General features: G+C 39.1%; 1 pseudogene; it reads right to left on the bottom strand.

Moving 5' to 3' along the window:
- Positions 1–5,064: 5,064 nt before the first annotated feature.
- The window catches only part of LOC149227030 (uncharacterized), a 28,809-nt pseudogene continuing 18,210 nt past the window's right edge, over positions 5,065–15,663 (bottom strand).

The raw sequence follows: 15,663 nt of genomic DNA, 5'->3' as shown, positions 1-15,663 counted from the left end.
TACTCGATCAACACTCAGCTTCCCTTGTTGTGGCTGCTCCACAACCTCCTGAAGCTGTTGCACCAATCATGGCTCCTCCACAATCATCTGAGACTTCTTCTGGTGTTGCATGTTGAGAGGTAACATACCCTCCCTCTCAACAACCAAGTCTCCATCAGTTGCCTTAATGCTCAAGGCTTTGCATGCATCTTGAACATCAAGAGCATACAGGTTCTTGACCCGTGAACCAATCTGCTTCACCTGTCTAGTGATGATGTGTCTAAGGAAAACCTTTCCCTTACTGAAGACTACATCATAGCCTCTCTCTTCTAGCATCATGATCGACACCAAGTTTCTCTTCAGTCTTGGTACATACTTGACATCGGTCAAGGTAAGGTGAGCTTCATGCTCCCTCTGAAAAATAACTGTGCCTACACCTAAGACACTATACTTTTCATCATTACCCATTGCTATGAGTATCTGGATATCTTTCTCCTCCAAAGTACTAAACAAACTCTTGTCGTCGGTCATGTGGAAAGAAGCTCCACTGTCAAGAAACCAACCACTTCCCACCATGGATGAAACCATGCATGCGAAGAGTGTGAAATCCAACTCAAACTGTGAAGCAAGTGCCTCACCTTTAGATCCTTCCCCGGATCCCTTCTTGGATTTCCTCTGTGGAAAATTTGTAGCATAATGGCCCACCTCATGACAATGAAAGCATCGCACTTTCGATTTGTCAAACTTCTTCCCACCATGGGAAGAACTAGACTTGGAAAGAGAAACCTTCTCCTTACCCTTCTTCACCTTACTCGTTAAGGCACAATTCTCCTCATCCTCCATGGATGAAGAACCATCTCTGGTGCTCTGTCTGATCTCCTCCTGCGTCAAATCCGACCATAGTCATTCCCAATCTGGCAGTTTCTCCCTTCCATTAACCGAGTATTGGTAGCTATGCCAGCCCTTAGGAAGGCCAAGGAATGCTAGACTCACCATATCATCATCAGCTGTCACGACCCCTACACTTACAAACTCATCCCTGCATGTGATGAGCTTGGTGAGATATATAGAGATCGTCTCATCCTTTTCACACTTGATCTTTCGAAGTTTTTCCTTCAGTGCCAGCTTCCTCTGATCACTGCTATTCTGATATAAATCTTTCAATGTTTTCGACATTGCATGCGGAGTTTCCCTCCCATGGAGGCTCAAGACAATGTGATCTCGCACTCCCTCCAAAAGAATTCTCCTAGCTCTAGCCACACACTTCTTCCATTCCACCAGTTGAGTAGCACCAGTAGGCTTAGGGACTTCTTGATTAATGAAGTCCTTAAGGACGTTATCTTCCAATACTACCTCCATGCAATCCTTCCAAGCTATATAGTTTGAGCTGCCATGAAGGGCATACTCAAGCCTCAAACCATAGAATGTCATCGGTGAAATAGATGTGATAAGAACTTGAGATCTATATACCAAATAATAAACTTTGAATTCCTTCTTCTATATTGTTCTTCCTTGATCACCTGTGCTCCGATACCATGGAGTGTTTTGTAGAATTTTTCCTACAAATCAGCTAGCTTTGATACCATGTAGAACTTTTTCTACAAATCAGCTTGCTCTGATACCATGTAGAAATTTCCCACCTGTAGATCAACCTAGTAATATAATGTACTAAAGAAAAACACTTGATCTACTTCTACAAACAATTTAGCGGAAGCTTAATCAACCATGAGCAACATCAATAAGAACACATATAACTGATAAGAAGGAATCAATCACACATAACATAGAAGAGTTTACCCGAGGAAAACACCTGCCTAAAACCCCAACACTGTATTATCAATCAAGTGTAGATCCTCAACAACATACAAAAAGAATCAGCTTAATAACTATCCTGCTCTCTCTGTAATTAGAAGATCCTGATGATCTTCAATCAGAAGATGAAAATCATGGACTACCTAGGCTTCATTATATAGGCTAAAAATTGGCCTAATCATACTTGTTGTCACCTCAAGTCCACCTACGTAGTCATAGAAGAAAATAGATTTCTTCCTCTTGCAAGGAATACTTACTAGAAATATTTTAGCATCTGATAGTACAATGTCCTTCATCTGATCTCAATTGGGTCTTTGTCTGAACTGCCATGCATTAGTTATTCATGAGAGAATACTCAGTTATCTGAAAATAATAGTTGTCACATGCATGCAAGCATCAACAAACTATATCTCATTAATTTAACAACTTGTTAAATTAATCTATCTGAACTTGACTAAGTTAAACTAAGTCAACTGATCCTCTCAATATAGAACTGAACTTTATCTCCTTTAATCAAGGGATAAATTCCTAAATCAAGAGAGAAAATAATTGCATGATCTCACAAAGACTTCAAATTTAATTTTCCATAACTAATTAACTCATGGAGATTAATTAATTAATATTTTAAACTGCTGGTAAGACCAAATTCATTTTTACTTCCTATAGTTAGACCAGGGACTGCTAAAAATAGGAAGGGACCCAAAAATGCTATTTTTAGCAGTTTCACCTCTCACCCAAGGTGGCCAAAACGCTCATTGGCCAAACTGCTATTTTTAGACATGCTATTTTTAGTAGATCTATTTTTAACACTTTCTAAATTTAGCATTTCTTGTTGCACACTTTTCAACAATTGGTATCATAGATAAAATTATCACAGTTGATATTTTTGGATTTAATTATCATCACATTAGTCTTGTCGGTGTTAACAATCATACCCATTATGGACCAATAATCATGGAGGATTTTAAGCTGCTTTTCGAGATAATCGTGGCTTAAGGCTAGGAGGAAAATATCGTAATAAGGAGAAGAGTAATGGCCCTACCATTGAGCTTGGGGCCATTGCATCCCGCAACTTCCAAACAATTTTTTAGCTTACAAGTGTAAATGCCAAAAAGGGTAGGGGATAGGGGATACCCTTGCTTAACACTGATATTGCATATAATTTCTTTAGACCAACCCTCGGCGGTTGTATGCTTGGCGACAACAGTTTAGATTGTCAAATTATAGCAACCCTCAACTGAGAGGAACCATTATCTGTTCAAGTCTTTTCCGTAGCTTATCTTGAGGAACTGTGTCGAAATATTTTCCAAAGTCAACAAAACAACATAAGAGATTAGTTCTACTATTGCGACATTCTTCAACAATGGTCTCTTTAAGAGTGACAAAATGGTTAGTAGTTGAGTGATGTATCCTAAAGTCAGTTTTCCCTTTAGCTATTTTACGGTGGCTTTTGAGCCATAGGCTAATCTTGTTTTCCAAAATGAGCCCATATAATTTGGCTAAAATGTGGCTAATCAGTAATAGTCTCTTTAAGAGTGACAAGATGTTTAGTAGCTAAGTGATGTCTCCTAAAGTCAGTATTCCCTTTAGCTCTTTTATAGTGGCTTTCGAGCCATAGGCTAACCTTGTTTTCCAAAATGAACCCATATAATTTGGCTAAAATATGGCTAATCATAGTGGTCTTATAGTTGAAGGAAATGTTTTTACCTCACTTTTAAAGATAGGGACAATAAGACTTTGCCCTCAAATCTTAGGGAAGCCATGTTTTATTGTCAAATTGAGAAGTTTGTGAATATGAGGGATAAAAAGAAACTTCACCATTTTAAAAATTTGAGTTGAGCATAAATTTATGACATTTATGATATAAATTTAAAATAAATTTGGAAATATAGAAAAGGTAAATATTAATCATCGATTTCTTGTTTTTCTATTATCTTATTTATTGAAAAAAATATTATAATAACCCATAAATAAAACAATAAAACAATCGCTTTTTAATATTTATCAAAAAAATAAAATAATACAAAATTTTCAATTATCTTAATTTATTGAAAAAAATATTATAATAACCCACAAATAAAACAATAAAACAATCAGTTTTTAATATTTATAAAATAAAAATAATAATGCAAATTAAAATAACTCATTAATATGCATATAGGTTTCTTGCAGGTTTATTGGACATTTGCAACTGTGATGGAGTCTGTAGGTTGTCTATATATTTTATATCTGAAACGAAATTGGCCATGGTAATTTTCGTGATTTTCTTTGATCAATTTTCCAATTCTTCTAAGTCAGAGTGTATTCAGTTTTTTTTAAACATTTTACTAATTAATCGTTGGGTCATAGTAATTGTTGTTTGATGATATACTAAAGCAAAACTGCTGAATTTACTGTAATAATGTGCGATGTGAATGATTGCATTATTTTTTTGTTTAATTATTAAATATTTGGGTCATCGTAATTGTTGTTTGATGATATTCTAACGCGGAACTGCTGAATTTACTGTAATAATTTGCAATTTGAACGATTGCATTATTTTAGGTTTAATTATTAAATATTACATACCTACTCATATATATATATAATCATCACACTAACTACCTATGCATTAGTTCCAATATTAAATGGTTCACATAATCATTTCAAGCTCGCAAAATTTAGGCCTGTAGCAGTGCTTGCTTGCCCTGCTACTGGAAAGTTGGAAAATGAAGTGACGCCATTGAGAGATTAAGTAGGTGATACCATCTAGCTTGGGTTTAAAAAAATGTTGTTAAATTATTTAGATTTTTGAAATACCTTGGAATCTGATATTTACACAATTCTAGCTTTTCAGAGCAATATTTTTAATTTTAAAATCACAATCAACATAAGAATACTAAAAATACTAGTAAAACTGTGATATCACACCTCACAACTATAAAATCGCTGATTACAGAATGCCGTGAACATATTAAGGAAACGTCAGCTATACAGAGCTAAAAAACAACCAAGTAAGTTTAAACCTATATACGTCCAGGTCGCAATACGGCCATGACGTAATTATAATAATAATAATAATAATATCCATAATAATAATAATAATATCCATTTTAAGGTCACAGCCAAGCCAGATGAGACCCCCTTATTTGTGGGACAAGGGACCCACCTCCGCGCGGCGATTTGACCGCTAAGTCTACGAAGGCATACATACTCTACCCCCCTCTAGTTTTGAACTTGTGACCTCTTAGGAGGAAACACATGCTCTTAACCATTAGGCCCACTCAAGCTGTATCACATGTATTTCATACTTTCTCATTGAAGGCAGAATTGTTCCCACGCCCGAAAAGTTTGCGGTACGCTCAAAAGCAATACCATACATCCTACCAATGTAGATACTGCAAGCCATGCGGAGCTTCGGCCCTTGGCCCTTTATGCTCCAACCCACTTAAACTACAAGGCAGGTTGCGGTGGACAAGCGCTTCATCTCTTGCAGAGGAAAAGATGGCAAAGAAAGATAAGGCAGATTTCCATAACTCGACATCATCAGGGTGGAGGGCATCAGCCAGAGTTTTTATCATATTTGGTCATTGTTGTTTTATCCAGTACAGCAGTGATGCCATGTCAGCAGAACTCTCTCAGTGGTTAGTCTTGTTTGTTTGTGCCCTTTTTCTCATTGCCCTCATTTTAGTTGACAAAAAATGCCATGAAGAAGAGAATTTTCATCTGGAATCCTGGGATATGGTCTAACAGTTAAGTGGGAACTTTTATCCAGAATTTTGAGAATATGATCCAATGGTTAATGGTTAAGTGGAGTGATCCAATCTCTGAGAAGACAATTTATGCCCTTAAAACTGCTCCAAGCCAGATTTCTTAGAGAAAAAAAAAATAATGAGTAGAGTAAGGTGAAGTGCATTGTGGAGTGGTAGAGATTTGTTGAAGAGAGAATATCTTAGAATAGTGTGAGTTGGTTCGCGTGACCTCAGGATAGAAATTAGTTTCTATTTCTTAGGTTATTGTTTTAACTTCCCTAAAACCATGATTATTATATAATGTGTGATGTACATGAACAATGTAGAGCGTTTTGCAAAGCCAGACTCTCCTAGTTCAGATTCTCTTTCGTAGCGCTGACCAGTGGGTTTTATTTCTTTTAATACAACATTGCCATTTTTATCATGGTATCAAAGTGCAAGGGCTGAGGATCCTGTACGCTGAGAGGAGGGTGCGACTAAACCAAAATCGTCGCAGGTTTCAGGAGAATAAACGCGAAGATTACTCAAATAGTTGTGACGACATCGCAGATAAGTGGTGTACATCTGCGAAGACGTCTCAGATAAGTGGTGTATATCTACGACGATCGTGTAAACAACAAAAAGGCTTTATGGAGGCCGAGAGAAGGCTGCATCTTGGAGAAGGCTGCAAAGGCTGACAACAGAAGGTTGTCTGGAGGTTGTGAAGGAAGCCACAGTGATCTACGGGTGTGCTGTGAGATCAAACAACATTAAAGATTAGTGATCTATCTTTGTCACAGATCTGGGGTAAATCTAACATCTTCTTTTACCTGTCAAAATTTTCTTGTGTAAATCGCCAAGATGAATAATAATATGTTTGAAGCATGCTTGAATGAGCATAACAAGCTCGATGGTTCCAATTACGCAAATTGGAAATTCAAGATTCAGATTCTGTTAGAAGTGTAGAGTGCTTGGACGATTGTAAATGGGGATGAGCCGAAGCCAGCGGCTGGATCAACATCGATCCCAGATTGGGAAAAGTGAGAAGGTACAACAAAAACATTGTTGAAGATGTTAGTAAAAGACTGCATCATACCACACATCAGTGAGTGTAAGACAGCTAACGAGATCTGGGGAATTTTGAAGGATTTGTATGAGATCAAGAATTCAAATCGTCTTCTGTTTCTGAAGAGCAAGATCTTATCCCTGAAGATGGAGGAGAATGAAATAGTTGTTGCCTTCATAGCAAAGATCAAAGATCTGAAGAACAAATTGGCAGACATTGGTCATACAGTTGACGATACAGATCTTGTAACGATTACCATGAATGGTGTGACCGATGACTACCAAATGTTCATCATTGGGATAAATACGAGAGAGAAAATCCCGAACTTTGAAGAACTGATAGGAACACTGATGCAAGAAGAAGAAAGAAGATCGAATCTGAAGCTCCAGAGTGTCGATCTTGCGTTGATGGCGAAGAAGAAATTTTTCAAAGGGAAAGGAAATCTGCAATAGAAAAATGGAGGACATTCACAGAAAAGACCGAATCAGACCCAAGGTATGCATCTGAATAGAAACAACTATGAAATTAAATGTTTTTATTGCGGAAAACTTGGTCATATTGCCAAGGAGTGCAAGAAGAAGAAATATCATGAAGAACAGTAGAAGCAGAAACGACATGCAGGTCATCTCGCGAATGAAAATCATGTGCAAAATTTCAGATTGTTTATGGCAGATTTTGATGAGAATGTTGATGCAGACATCTAGTATGTAGATTTGGGAGCATCAACACATATGACAGGGAACAAGCATTGGTTCGAAGATTTTAAAGAAATCAACGAAGGAGCACAGATTTACCTAGGTGATGATAGAAGTCTTCAAATCAAAGGGTGTGGGAAAATTTCTGTGATTCTAGCTAATGGTAATGTAAAACAAATTCATAATGTCATGTATGTGCTCGGTGTAACAAAAAACTTGATTTTTGTATCCATGATCACAGATCAAGATCTTAATGTTGAATTTTTTAAATCTAACTGTTATATTAAAGATCTGCTAGATGGTATGAAGACAATTGCCACAGGAATCTGAACAGGAGCTCTGTACAAGTTGGATGTAAGACCTGCACCAGTTTGAGCCTTGAAACCTCCAAGTTTGACTACAGAAGAGCTATGGCATCAGAGATTTGGCCATATCAACTACAATGATTTGCTTTTACTACAGAAGAAGGAAATGGTAAGAGATCTTCCTATGCTAAAGCAAGTACATAATGATTGTGATGCGTGTACATTAGGAAAAATGCATAGAGAAGAATTCCCTGTTTGAGTAGAAAAGAAACAGAGGGATATACTTGAATTAGTGCATACAAACATGTGTGGACCCATGCAAACAAATCATTGGGAGGTGCACTATATTTTTCACTGCTTATTGATGACTACACAAAGTTTTCTTGGGTATATTTCTTAAGTAAGAAGAGTCACACATTTGAATACTTTAAGCAATTCAAAAACATGATTGAAAGGAAAACAAGGAAACAGATAAAAATTCTCCGGTCCAATCAAGGGAGAGAATAGAGGAAACATTAGCTTACCAGGTATTGTAAAGACCATGGAATATTGCAGCAGTTCACAGTACCCCATACTCCACAACAAAATGGAGTAACTGAAAGTAAGAACAGAACACTGGTGGAATGTGCTAGGATCATGTTGAAAGGTAAGAATCTTTCGAATGGGTTTTGGGTTGAAGCATTGAATACTGCAGTTTATTTGAAAAATAGGAGTCCTACAAAGAGTCTTAAGTTTAAAACTCCTTATGAAACATTATATGGATTTAAGCCTGCAATAAAACATTTAAGAGTATTTGGGTCTAAAGAATTTTCCCATATTCCAAAGGAAGACAGAAGAAAACTAGATTCAAAAGCCATCAGATGTACCTTTATAGGGTATTGTTCACAACATAAAGCTTATAGATTTTTTAGTCTCTCTACTCACAAAATTTTTGTTAGTAGAGATGTCAAATTCCATGAATAGGATGATGAAGAATCTGATGAGCACAATGAGGAAAGGGATATTCCATATTTGGTGGAAGAAGAAGCAGAAAACAATCAGGATCAGCAACAGCAGCAGCAACAACAACAGATACAACGGATATAGCAGCAGCAACATCAACAGATACAACGACGAGAGCAATGGCCGGCGTATACGAAGTTAGGGTTTCAGCAGGTCTTGTGGCCGCCGGCGATGCTCCCACTGGTTTATTGGATGCAGGATCGGATTGGAACCAGGACGTGGGCTTCATAGCTTGCGATCGTTTTTGCAGGAAGTGGCCCGGATTCATAAACGAAGAGGAGCTGCAGGGTTTGATCCAACACTTTTTTTTTCCCGAGATCTCTCCTCTTCCTTTGGCTCGATCTGTCTGTCTCAGGGCGAATCGGGGCAAAGCGTTTCACTGTTTGGGGATATATTTCCCAGATCTATCGCCCTTCACTCTCTTGCGGAGTGATGAGACCTCCACCGTTGGCTGCTCACCTTGGACAGATATCCTTGCCCGCGCAAAAGGGGAACCCCTTCTGGGATTGCTGCGGTTTCGATCCACAATACGGCTGTTTTCCAAGGTTTTGGTTAAAGATCTACTCCGGGACGGAAAGCGGGAGCCGGTACTCCAAAGGGTTGAGGTCACCCTGTTCTTGGGGGCTCTGGAGAGGGAGGCGGCTATCTTGACAGCCGGAAAGTTTAGCCACGAGAAGCCCATCTTCAAGGCGCCCTCTGGGCGTATGATACAAAGCCCCCAGCATCCTCTCAGATGCCCAGATTGGGGAAACGGCTCAACTGAACGGGCCATTCACTATAAACACGGGGCGGAACGATTGGATCTGGCCAGATCTAGGCATAAGTCATTTGAAAGCCAACCAGATCCAGAACTCAAACCAGTAACAAGGAACCAGAACAAGGAAGACATAGCAGATCTGAAACAAATCTTTATTAGATCAACAGAAGGAAGGCACTTTTGTGTGCAGATCTGGGTATGGATGACTGTATTGGACTTAAAAAAAGAGATACAGGTCAAACTGGGCACTCCAGCTGCATCACAAAACCTATTATTTTCTGGGTTATGCATGCAGGATCAACACACCCTCCAGCATTACAGGGTTGCAAAAGATTCAACTGTTATTCTCAATCTCCGGCTGCGAGGTGGAACAAAGGGATCTACATCAAAACCTACAGGATCCTACAGAGACGCAGCAAAGGGGACAGAAACTCAAAAGGGGAAAGAACATGCAAATGTAAATACCCCCCCAGGGCAGTATATTGTAGATGAAGCACCAGAGAGCCCCTCCATTCTGTTGGATATCCCAGAGGTAAAGGGCATTTTCACAGATCTACAAAAAACTGCAATCATTTGTAGATTTAACGGCTTCTGGCCTAGATCGGATGCTTTGTTCCAATGGATACACATGACATGGACAAAAAACTGCCGGATTCACCTATGCTCGAAAGGATTCTTCATAGTAGTCTTTCGAGTCGAAGAAGATAAGGATAAAGCTCTTACCGAAGGACCATGGTTCTGGGGCAGTGCGGGATTATTCGTTACCCCCTGGTTCCCGGAGTTTGATCCAAACTCCATGGTGGTATCAAAAATGCCGGTATGGGTAAGGCTACATAATCTTCCGATGCATTTTTGGCACTTTTCATCCTTAGCAGCCATAGGAAATACTCTCGGAAGAATGTTAAAGATAGATACAGAGAGACATCTAAAAGGGATCTTTACCTTTGCTAGAATTTGCGTCGAGGTAGATCTCAGCCAGGGGTTACCAGAAAGCATCATTCTGAACTTCAACAATACTCAATGGAAACAATCTTTGGACTATGAGAACACAGCATTCAGATGCAGGGGATGTCAACAAACAGGGCATTTGTTCAATGCATGCAAAAGCCATAACAAGAACAAGCCACAACAAAGGAAGCACAAAGGCTGGCAGAACATAGACAATGTCATAAAGAAGAAAACCGAGGAAAAGAAAGTTCCCACAGTATCAGAAGATGCAGAAACAGAAGAAGAGGAGGACGATACAAACATAGAGGAGGTTGGTCTAGAGACCCAAAAGGAAAATACAGCAGTCAACAAGGAGCTACAGCCACATTCTTTCCAGGCAGAGACCCAGCAACAGATGACAAGCGTGGATCAAAGCATGGGAGGCATCAAACGGCAGCATCATTCAGATACATCAGACTCAGATAAAGAAACAGGACAGCAAAATGAAACAGCCCAGTTAGTCATGGTCTCGACCGAGCCCACTGTGGGAGAGTGGCGCAAGGTTGAGAAGAAAAAGGGGCGAAAAACCTGAGCCGGATGCCAGGTTTTTTCCCTTTTTTTCGTTCTCTTTTCTCTTCTCCTTCTTATTCTTTGTGCACGTTAGTTCACTAACGATGCGAGCCCATGTGGCAACATACTGAATGTTTCAGGCAGTTCTCTAACTGCTGGATGTTAACTCATCTGTTTGTAGCTCTTTTATTTTTATAATAGAAAAGCTCGGTTTTTTTCCTTGGAAAAAAAAAACATCAACAGATACAACAATAGCAGCAGCAGCGAGAAGAAAAGGAGAATGATGATCAGACAAGGTTTGAGGCTACCCCACCTCTCAGGAGATCAGGTAGGTAAGCTCAATTGCCTACAAGATATAGGGAAAATGCTTTTATAACTAGTATGATGAATGTGATTGAACCTTCTAGTTATAAAGAACCAAATGAATGTAGAGAATGGAAAATAGTCGTGGAACAGGAATATGAATCAATAATCAGGAACAACACTTGGGAACTAGTTGAACTTCCTAAAGGAAAACAAACCATAGGTTGTAAATGGTTATACAAACCGAAGATTAATGTAGATGGAACCATAGAAAAATTAAAAGCTAGCTTGGTAACAAAGGGGTATTCACAAAAATAAGGTATAGACTATGAAGAAACCTTCGCCCCTGTAGCTAAACTAAACACCATCAGAATGTTAATTTCTTTAGCTACTAAGAAGCATTGGATGATACACCAACTAGATGTAGATCGGTTGGAAATGTAGATGATCACAGATCCATAACATGTTATGCATTCAGCATTGGATCTGGGGTGATCACATGGAGTAGTAAGAAGCAGAACACAGCCTCCTTGTCCTCAGCGGAAGCAGAGTATCAAGCCATGTGTGCAGCAACGTATGAGGCAGTTTGGTTGCGAAGACTTCTCCAGGATGTCAGGGAAGAACAGATAGACGCAACAATAATTAGATGTGACAATCAGAGTTCAATCAAACTTGCTAATAATCCGGTGTTCCACAAAAACACTAAACATATTGATACACAATTCCACTTCGTCAGGGAGAAAGTGCAATCTAAAGAAATACATTTGGTATATTGTAATACATGTGATAATGTTGCAGACATTTTCACTAAGCTTCTTGGCAGGATTAAGTTTGAAATGTTTAGAGAGATGTTAGGCATATTTGTGAACCCCTTCTCCATTAAGGGGGTGTGTTGAAGATAATGGAGAATATCCTAGAATAGTGTAATTTGGTTCACGTGACCTCAGGATAGGAATTAGTTTCTATTTCTTAGGTTATTGTTTTAACTTCCCTAAAACCATGATTACTATATAATGTGTGATGTACATGAACAATGTAGAGCATTTTGCAGAGCCAAACTCTCCTAGTTCAGACTCTCTTTCGTAGAGCTGACCAGTGGGTTTTATTTCTTTTAATACAATATTTCCATTTTTAACAAGATTCATAAAGGGGCTTATAAGATTGTAGACTCTGTTGTTGTGTAGTGCAGTAGTTTTGTATGCGTTTTAGCAGCTTTAGAGTACATGAATCCTCGATGCAGATTCAACTTTGAGCAGAGGGTGATATTCTCAGCATGCAGCATCTAAAACCGCTTCAACAACTTATGATAGAAGAGGATATCGAAGTTAAAGATATGGTCATAGAGAGTGGTGTGAAGAAGAATTGTTGTGGTCATAATTTTGGTTGTAGGCTCGGTGGAAGGTGGATTGGATGTAGTCCAATTTGGTGTAGATGCTAGTGTTGTTGGGTTTAATATCTTTGTTCATAATGTCAGGATTCTGCTGGAGTGTTGAAGTTGCCAATATAGTTATTGTTTCGAGTGGTGCGATTCATATAAGGTCTCCTAGGATCCAGAGGGGTATGTAAGTTTTTTTTTTCCTATTGGTTACAGGAAGTCTATCAGAGATACTTTCTGAATAATTTCAATTCACTTTTGGAAGGTGGAATAGGAAGTTTAGTTCTTGTCATACATTCAGCATTGGTTGAGTTTGCACACTAGATATGTTCATCGACTGGTGTAATCAATCCTATTGTTTGGATTGGTAGGGGCACCACAACCCGGGAGAAGTTTTTTTTATATCTCCTGTACTTGCCATTTATGGATGCGAGATTTCGGTGGCTGTAAATCTTCTTGATATATTTCCATCGACATTTCTTATTAAGTATAGCTGGTTTTTTCTCCCACTAAGCGTCATCATTCCTTTTCCATGCGGGATTGTTGTCATGGACCTTATGGCATCGCTAAGAATCTCCAATCGGATTGCATTTTTTCATCCTATGTGGACACCTGGGGACATGCAAGAGATGTCGTCTCACCCATCGAAGATGTTGATTGAGATTACCATCCTGCGGAACAAGAGGCTCTTTCTCGACACACAACACAATCGGTCACTTCATCCGTCCCATGGAAATATCTGGAGGCTAATGATAGTGAGGCTCATGTTGGTGATGCTATGTTTCAGGCACATGTGCTGCCATTGGTAGGTTTTACAAAGAAGAAACATAAGCCACATAAGTGGGTGGAGGGGAAAAACCTATTTCACTTGGTGTGGGGTCATTCTAGGAGAATATTGAAAAATTAAAACAGAGAGACTTAGTGGGTCGCTAGCACTATCTTAGGATGACAAAGGAACAGGTCAAAACTTGGGTTGAATCTAGCTACTGAAATATTAGCCAGAGGTGAGTATTTTTTTTAGTGGGTGGATCTGTTTCCATTTTCCTGGTTCTTAAGATTCTGAACAAATTTTTCAATCTCTTTGGGTTAAGGGTAGGGTTTTTCTTTTATTGCAAAGGTGGAGTGTGGGGTTCAATCTATTTAAGGAAATTCCAAGGATATAGTTTGTGTGGGTGAAGTTGTGAGGCTTACCTTTAGAACAGTGGAATGAATCAACGATTAGGGAAATTACAAATTGCATATGTAATTTCTACTACTGGGACGAGGGCAATTAGATAAAAGGATGGCATGGGTTTTGGTGGAGATTGATTATGGTAGTGGTTTGTTGGTGGAACTTGATCTTTGTTGGGGCTCTTTCACTTACAAGCTTCAAATTGACTATTGGGGGGTTTCATTTGGGTGTTTATAGTGGCATGAGACAGGGCACTTGTTGGCCGCTTGCCCAAATAATTTCTATGCTTCACATTGTCTGTGAACAAAGGATGCTCGTGAGCCTAACCAAACGCAACATTTCAAAATTTCTTCGAAATGGTTGGCTACTCCCTGGTCTTTGGTACCAGATAAGTCGAAAACCCCAACCTTGTGTGTCCAAAAACATGGTTTTCATTAGTCCTTGTCACACAATATGGTCTACCCTGTGGGGCATTCAATCCTAAGCGTGGACATCTCTGCCTTGTCTTCGGGTTCTTTCTCACAACATCAGTGATGCTCTGAAGCTCAGACTCTGTCGAAATTTCAACTACATGAATGAGAGAGTGGGGTTTCTTTGGACCCTTTGTGTTCCTCTTCCTTGCCCCTCCCTATGTATTTGGGGGGGTCCAATCATACTCTTGTTTCTGGTCCTAGCCTTTCAAACCCTAAGCATTTCTCAGTTGCAGAGGAAGATGCCATGTCAATGTCCCCTGACAAGGATTTGGGGGCCATAAAACTGTACTCATCCTTTGAGATAGAGCCTTTGACGATTATGAAGTCCTTCTTCCAACCCCCAAAGGGGTTGGATAAACCCGTGTCTCAAAGAAATTGATAGGCTAGGAAGAAGAGGATGCAAAATTTAAAAATGTATCCATGTGAAATCAATAAGGTATGCCCAATTCGATTGGGTCAGAGGATGCTCCAAGCTCAAAGTTTCTTGTAGATCTTGATTACATCTCTCAAAAAATGACGATTTCTTATTTTAATGGCTCTCAGGACCTTAGAGGGGATATGCCTGATTTTCAGGTACCCCCTGTAACCCCCTCCTCCCACATTTACCCAAGTTAACCAGTTCGCTAGGGTAAACATGTGACGAGAGGCTACTATGATCTGATTCAATTCTCCATGTACAGTTAAGGAAGTGGAACCAACACAACACAACCAATCTCACCTTCTACACATGTCACAAAACCTCCAGGAGCCAACCAACCTTTCCAAGTGATTAACCTGTGAGACAAATTGACATTTCACTGCACTAGAGCCTCAATCACTCCCATGACATGGGCATGCATGTGATTAGGACCCTCTAGTCTCTCTCACAGCAAGGGAATGCAAGCGATTGGGGACTTTTTCATCTAGTTTAGAGCCATCGACCGCAGATTATATGCCACTTTTTCAGGTCCAAGACAAAGGCCACTACCCAAAACTTCATGAAACTTCCAGAAATGAAAAGTCACATGGAAACAATGATACTAATGCAAATACTTGAATGAAGACTTGATTGGACCCCTACTAGCCATGACAAGCATTTCGTCAAACATGTCACAAATTTGCATTCTACAAGTCATGACAACAAATCTGAGCATAGGGGTCTCATACTTATCTGAAAAATGCTAAGAAGCATTGATGCCTTATCACATTAGCTACATTATCATCTATTAGGTCATATATTCATTGTTCATTCATTTACAAATCCAAACATGATGAAAGCCATACATCAGCAGTTTCATATAACATGCTCATAACCGGCATATAACCAATAGAAATAAAAAAGATATAATAGACATAAACACCACATATAAACAAGTATATTTACCCATCAAAGACAAGAGGAAAGAAGCTCTTATTAACATATGAAAAATGAAACCAGTTATGGAAATTCCACAAACCACCTGACCATAAACTAGGCTGAACCAAATCTCTCTTTCAGCCAATCACCCCATGTGTCATGTTCGAAGCATGAATGTGAGA

Source organism: Pinus tabuliformis, chromosome J, assembly GCF_031772625.1.
Source record: "Pinus tabuliformis cultivar Carrire ecotype Pingquan chromosome J, CPIR1, whole genome shotgun sequence".
Taxonomy (NCBI): domain Eukaryota; kingdom Viridiplantae; phylum Streptophyta; class Pinopsida; order Pinales; family Pinaceae; genus Pinus; species Pinus tabuliformis.
The sequence above is the reverse complement of the archived record's forward strand: the minus strand, read 5'-3'. Positions and strand labels throughout refer to the sequence as shown.